This window comes from Eptatretus burgeri, chromosome 10 (genome assembly GCF_056783735.1).
Source record: "Eptatretus burgeri isolate ZD-2024b chromosome 10, Ebu_testis_v1, whole genome shotgun sequence".
NCBI classification, from domain to species: Eukaryota; Metazoa; Chordata; class Myxini; order Myxiniformes; family Myxinidae; genus Eptatretus; species Eptatretus burgeri.
In genome coordinates this window covers 36681881-36689173 of record NC_140970.1, presented here as the reverse complement: position 1 = coordinate 36689173, position 7293 = coordinate 36681881, and the positions used below count along the sequence as shown (strand labels likewise).

At 44.8% G+C, this 7293-nt stretch overlaps 2 pseudogenes; both read left to right on the top strand.

The window, feature by feature from the left end:
* The window catches only part of LOC147018326 (uncharacterized), a 13633-nt pseudogene extending 12773 nt beyond the window's left edge, over positions 1-860 (top strand).
* A 652-nt stretch (positions 861-1512) lies between these two features.
* On the top strand, positions 1513-3350 carry LOC147018325 (uncharacterized; annotated as a pseudogene).
* The last annotated feature ends 3943 nt before the right edge of the window (positions 3351-7293 follow it).

Sequence of the window (7293 nt, the reverse complement as noted above, 5' to 3'; positions counted from 1 at the left end):
GAGAGAGACGGAGCGAGAGAGAGAGACGGAGCGAGAGAGAGAGACGGAGCGAGAGAGAGAGACGGAGCGAGAGAGAGAGAGAGAGAGACGGAGCGAGAGAGAGAGAGAGACGGAGCGAGAGAGAGAGAGACGGGAGCGAGCGAGAGAGACGGAGCGAGAGAGAGAGAGAGACGGAGCTGAGAGAGAGAGACGGAGCGAGAGAGAGAGACGAGAGCGAGAGAGAGAGAGAGACTGAGCGAGAGAGAGAGAGAGACGAGAGCGAGAGAGAGAGAGACGGAGCGAGAGAGAGAGAGAGAGACGGAGCGGAGCGAGAGAGAGAGAGACGGAGCGAGAGAGAGACGGAGCGAGAGAGCGAGAGAGAGACGGAGCGAGAGAGAGAGACGGAGAGAGACGGAGCGAGAGAGAGAGAGAGACGGAGCGAGAGAGAGAGAGACGAGAGCGAGAGAGAGAGAGACGGAGAGAGAGAGAGAGAGAGAGAGAGAGAGAGAGAGAGAGAGAGAGAGAGAGCGAGAGAGAGAGAGCGAGAGCGAGAGCGAGAGAAAGACGAACGAAAGAGAGAGAGAGAGAGAGAGAAAACGAACAAAACAGAAACGAGAGAGAAAACGAAACGAGAGAGAGAAACGAAACGAAAGAAAACGAAACGAGAGAGAGAGAGACGGAGCGAGACGAGAGAGAGAGAGACGAAAGAAAACGAGAGAGAGAGAGAAAACGAGAGACGGGGGGGCGAGAGAGAGAGAGAGAGAGAGAGAGAGAGAGAGAGAGAGAGAGAGAGAGAGAGAGAGAGAGAGAGAGAGACGGAGCGAGAGAGAGAGAGAGACGGAACGAAAGAGAGAGAGAGAGACGAAACGAAAAAAAAAGAGAGAGAGAGAGACGAAACGAAAAGAGAGAGAGAGAGAGAGAGAGAGAGAGACGGAGCGAGAGAGACAAACGAGATAGGAGAGAGACGGAGCGAGAGAGAGAGAGAGACGGAGCGAGAGAGAGAGAGACTGAGACGGAGAGAGAGAGAGAGACGAGCGAGAGAGAGAGAGACAGAGCGAGAGAGAGAGAGAGACGGAGCGAGAGAGAGAGAGAGAGACGGAGCGAGAGAGAGAGAGAGACGGAGCGAGAGAGAGAGAGAGACGGAGCGAGAGAGAGAGAGAGAGACGGAGCGAGAGAGAGAGAGAGAGACGGAGCGAGAGAGAGAGAGAGACGGAGCGAGAGAGACGGAGCCAGAGAGACGGAGCGAGATAGAGAGAGAGACGGAGCGTAGAGAGAGAGACGAGATACGGAGCGAGAGAGAGACGGAGCGAGAGAGAGACGGAGACGGGAGCGAGAGAGAGAGAGAGACGGAGCGAGAGAGAGACGGAGCGAGAGAGAGAGAGACGGGAGCGAGAGAGAGACGGAGCGAGAGAGAGATAGCGAGAGAGAGAGACGAGAGCGAGAGAGAGAGAGAGAGATACGAGAGAGAGAGAGAGAGAGATGGAGCGAGAGAGAGAGAGAGAGACGGACGAGCGCAGAGAGAGACGGGAGTGACGAGAGCGAGAGAGACGGAGCGAGAGAGAGAGAGAGACGGAGCGAGAGAGAGAGAGAGAGAGACGGAGCGAGAGAGAGACGAGAGACGGAGCGAGAGACGGAGCGAGAGAGAGAGAGAGAGACGGAGCGAGAGAGAGAGAGAAACGAAAGAAAACGAGAGTCGGAAGCAAGAAATCGAGAGTAGAGAGAGAGACGGAGCGAGAGAGAGAGAGATCGAGAGCGAGAGCGAGAGCGAAAGAGAGAGCAGAGACGGACAGAGAGAGAGAGAGCAAGCAAGAAAGAAAACGAAACGAGAAGAAAGACGAAGACGAAAGAAAACGAGAGACGAAAGCACGAAACGAGAGACGGGAGAAACGAACGAGAGAGAGAGAGACGAAACGAAAGAGAGAGCAGAGCAGAGGGAGAGAGAAAACGAGATGAGCGAAAGAAAACGAGAGACGAGAGAGAAAACGAAACGAGAGAGAGAGAGACGAAGACGAAAGAAAACGAAACGAGAGAGAGAGAGAGAAACGAAACGAGAGAGAGAGAGAGAGAGAAAGCAAGCAAGAAAGAAAACGAGAGAGAGAGAGAGACGGAGCGAGAGAGAGAGAGACGAAACGAGAGAGAGAGAGACGAAACGAGAGAGAGAGAGACGGAGACGAAAGAATAACGAAACGAAAATAAACGAAAGAAAGAGAGAGAGACGGAGCGAGAGAGAGAGAGAGACGGAGCGAGAGAGAGAGAGAGACGGAGCGAGAGAGAGAGAGAGAGACGGAGCGAGAGAGAGAGAGAGAGACGGAGCGAGAGAGAGAGAGAGACGGAGCGAGAGAGAGAGAGAGACGGAGCGAGAGAGAGATAGAGATCATGAGCGGGAGAGAGAGACAGACAGGATGTAGAGAGAGAGAGAGAGAGAGAGAGAGAGAGAGATGGACGGGGAGCGAGAGAGAGAGAGAGAGACGAGAGAGATATATGGGATATATATATATATATATATATATATATATATATATATATATATATATATATATATAGAGATCTTGTTTACATATATATATATGGTTTATATATATATATATATCTTTGTTTGTTATATATATATATATATATATATATATATATATATATATATATATATATATATATATATATATATATATATATATACATCTTTGTTTTATATATATGATATATATCTTGCTCAGAGAGATGAAGGTTTGAGAGAGAGATGGATCTTGTTTCATATATATATATATATATATATATATATATATATATATATATATATATATATATATATATATATATATATATATATATATATATATATATATATATATATATATATATATATATATATCTTATTTATATATATATATCTTATTATGGGAGATTTGTTTGAGCGAGAGAGAGAGAGACGGAGTGCAGAGAGACAGATGACGGGAGCTGAGAGAAAGAGAGAGACAAAGAGGGGGAGAACCAGAGAGAGAGAGAGCGAGAGCGAGAGAGAGGGGGAGCGAGAGAGAGAGAGGGGAGCGAGAGAGAGAGGGGAGGGGGAGCGAGAGAGAGAGGGGAGGGGGAGCGAGAGAGAGAGGGGAGGGGGAGCGAGAGAGAGAGAGGGGAGCGAGAGAGAGAGGGGAGCGAGAGAGAGAGGGGAGCGAGAGAGAGAGGGGAGCGAGAGAGAGAGGGGAGCGAGAGAGAGAGGGGAGCGAGAGAGAGAGGGGGAGCGAGAGAGAGAGGGGGAGCGAGAGAGAGAGGGGGAGCGAGAGAGAGAGAGAGAGCGAGAGCGAGAGAGAGAGCAAGAGAGACTTTGCCTTTTGACTCCTTTTATTATAACAAGCTGAAATGATCTAAGATCCTCGTCCTCTTTATGATGACATCATAAAAACGAATATGACGTCATTGTGTTGTCTCAGGTTTGCGATAAATTATCTGTGCTAATGCCCGGCTTGATTCCCGCAAACAAAATTCAAACAGCTTGCCTTGTTTTGGAGATAATGGTATAGGTGATTTCCATTCGCGGCAATATTATGACATCAACTTCTTTTCTCGGAAGAATTTCCAAAATCGGAGATGGTTAACTGCCTGCGTGTGTCCTTTCTGCATATACATGGCAAGTTTCACGAAGATCCGATGAAAACTCTGGGTTGTGAAACAAAAAAGTCAAAAAATAGGAATGACATCATCGTGATGTATCATCTCTGCGGTAATTCATCTCTGCTGATGCCCTGTTCGATTCCCGCAAACAGAATTCAAAAAGCTTGCCTAGTTTCGGAGATAATTTTTTCGGCGATTTCCATTAGCGGAGATATTTTGACGTCATAACTTTTTTTCCTGGAGGAATTTTCAAAATCGGAGATGGTTACTGTCTGCGCAGGGTATTTTTCATATATATGCCAAGTTTCAGGAAGTTTCGATGAAAACTGTCGACTGTGAAATTAAAAAGTCCACAATAAGAAGAAGAAGATGAAGAACAACAATGTGAGTTTGACTGAGAAATCCCTAACGAAGATCTAAAAATACAAAAAAACAAAGGAGATAAAACAAAAACAAATTTCAAAGAGAAATCAACAAAGTCATCGAAACCCCAAAAAAAAGCATTTCAAAACAAGAAAATTTCAGACACAAGGAAAGAAACATTACATGTAAATTTCTAATACATTTTCATTTACATTGCACATCTTACCAACACACCAGGTTTCAACAAAGGTATTAATATTTGCATTATTTCTGTGATAATTAAATTCTCGTTTCAAACGAGTTGAAACCAGGGATTGGAAATGCAAAATCACATTACATTGCTCAAAGGATTTGCCTTTCATTTTGGCTTTTCTCGACAGGTAGATCGCTAATTTTGCCTCTGATAGGACATAGTTCAAAAACATTAACAAGTTTTCATTACCTGAATTGACTCTGAGGCCAAAAATAAAAAATTACCCCCGATTGGGGGTGACAGTCATCTCTCAAGCTCTGTAGATGTGGATCTCTGATCGGCTTTGAATGGCTTCGATGTCGTCTTGTCTTTTGGTTCAACGTACAGACGAAAGCCCGGGAGTAAAAAGGATAGAAAACCCCAGAAATCAAATTACAAATTCGAAAAATACGACCCAACCAGATTCAGATATTGTACCCTACTATCACAATCCATTGTAAATTCCGCCGAGATCAGACAATAAATGGCGGAGATAATGTTGAAATTAGCTGATTTTTCAACTTTGGAGTGACCTTGACATTTAATCGTGTCTAAAATCATACCGTCGTGCATCACTCATCGACCCCTACCTACATACCAAGTTTCATCAAGATCGGGCGAATTTTTTTTTGACCGTATCACATCGACGATTTTTCCAACTTTGAAGACACGTGACTCGATAACCAGGATGAATTTCAAAAAACCGGCCCGACAAATTTAGATATTGTTCCATATTATCAGAATCCAAAGAAATTTCGAAGATCGGATCAAAAACGGCGGAGGAGATAGATTTTGAAAATGGACGATTTCGCAACTGTGACCTTGACATTGACCTTGACCTTCAATCGGGTCAAACGTTATACCGTCGTGCATCCCTCATCGACATCTACCCACATACCAAATATCAAGAAAATTGGAAGAAAAAAATGGGGCGTACGTACATATGGACGTACGGGCATCGAGACTGGTTTCATTAGGTCATCTCTAACGAGATGACCTAAAAACCAGAGTGAAAAGGGGACATTTACCAGATTAAATATATTGTTCAATAAAAGCAAAAGGGGGCACAATCGTACAGAATCAATATATCCATGGAACAAATCTTCAGTGATGTTACAAAAAGGACATAAGCGCTGATACAGCAACATCAATTTGGTTGACAAAGGTGTTTCTTGGCAGTGACCAGTGAGCAAGTCTCCATTGCAAGTCACCTGACCTTTTTGTTATTGGTGTGCAATACATCGATTCCCATGCAGGTTCAGAAGGGGTGGCCTACGGAAAAAGCGTTTTCCATCTCAGTACTCCTACTGCAGAGGTATTTATATTAATAACAGAAAGACAGAAACGATAAATTGATTTACTGTCAAGATTAGTAAATAAACAAGTGCCAATACTGATTGGAGATGGAGTAAAACTGGTGAATTGGACAAGTAAGCTCGGAAATGAAGGCTTATTGGGTATCCATTTGACCTCAGTACTCCACTGCAACCCAAGTTTAAAGGATGTACGGATGACATCTACAAGTACTTTACCTACACTTCTGGACCGAAGATGTCCCAAAATGCTGTAAAAAAAATTCCACTGGAAGTCCATTGATTCCAGGGGCTTTTCCACGTTCAAAGATATTCAAAGCCATGCTGAGTTCCTCCAGGGTAAGCGGCTTTTCAAGAGCTTGACGCTGACCACAACTCAAAGAAGGAACATGATTTGTCATCTCATCAACACAATCTTTACACACATATTCCTTCGCAAATAAATCAGAAAAATAATTTTTCACAAGTCTTAACATCACTCATTTTGTGTAATATTCCCTTTCGCATCTAACAAGGAGAAAATCTGCCTTTGGGATTTCTTCACCCCTTCTAACGGGAAAAAAAACTTCACATTTTGGATTCTGAGTCTAACTGACATCCCCATTACTTTTTCAATTCTCAATCAATTCTCTTAGATAAGCTTTTTTTTCTAATAATAACCGAAGTTTCCTGTCATTTTGAGCTTCAGATAAGTCTTCCTCTAACTGCAAAATTTCAGTTTCCAAGAGTGAAACAGCAATTTTATTCTTATTCGTGGAAAAGGACTTATAACATTGACAGAAAACGTGAATTTGAGCTTTCGCGTTGTCCCACCATAACTGGATAGAAGCATAGGAAGGTTTACTTTGGATAAGTTTTTCCCAAAAACTACGAAAAGCGTCAGTAAAAAAACAATCTTCTAACAGACTGGTATTGAAGGTGCAATACGCACTTTTATGTGTTAACTGAGAAGAGGATAAACCATTTATAGTCAGGTCAGGTTCGATCTGTGACCTGCTATAGGTACCATGTAAACCTGTACTAACCTGTTCCATGGTCGGGTTGTCGGCGACTAAACCGTCTCCCCCACCAGGTTTTCTGGTGAGGAGGGTGTTTGGATATGGACACCCAGCAGGATTAAAAACAAAACCTGTCAAAGGGCGGAGGAGCTCCTTGTGAGCCAACGGCCATCCATATCTAGTGCCCAACTGTGTCTGCGGACGTCCTCCTGCAGTTGGGCTACTTCTTATTAGGAGGTTGGTGGCAGGATTTGCACTCCGGCCACCATAAAACGCTTCATTCCGCAAAACGCAAAAACGCAAAAAAAATCTGAAAACCCACTCCGTGGGAGTACCTCCTGTGCAGCTTCCCTTCGCAGGGCAGCTCACCGGATGACAGGATTGGGGCAAAGCCTTCGGGACCCCCAATCTTTGATAGGAGGGAAACCACGGGGTAACATCCCTGGGTCAGATTGCGGGAGAGTGTTTCGGAGTGGTGCTGAGGTGTCGTCCACCAGACGGCGGTCTCCTTGGGTTAACCTGAGGCGGTCCCTTCGGGTGGGTGCCTGGAATGTCCTATCCCTAAGAGAGGATGATCACCTGTCTCTGTTATCATCTGAACTCAAGCGTTTGGACATCGGGATTGCAGCTCTCTCTGAGGTTCGGAGACCAGATTGCGGCGAGATAATGGTGGGTGGTTACACCTACTATTGGTCTGGTCGCTCTGATGGTTACCATACCCAAGGAGTTGCTGTAGCTGTGTCCAATAAGCTGACCCCAATGATAATTGAGGTACCACCGGTCAACGAGCGTATTATGAGAT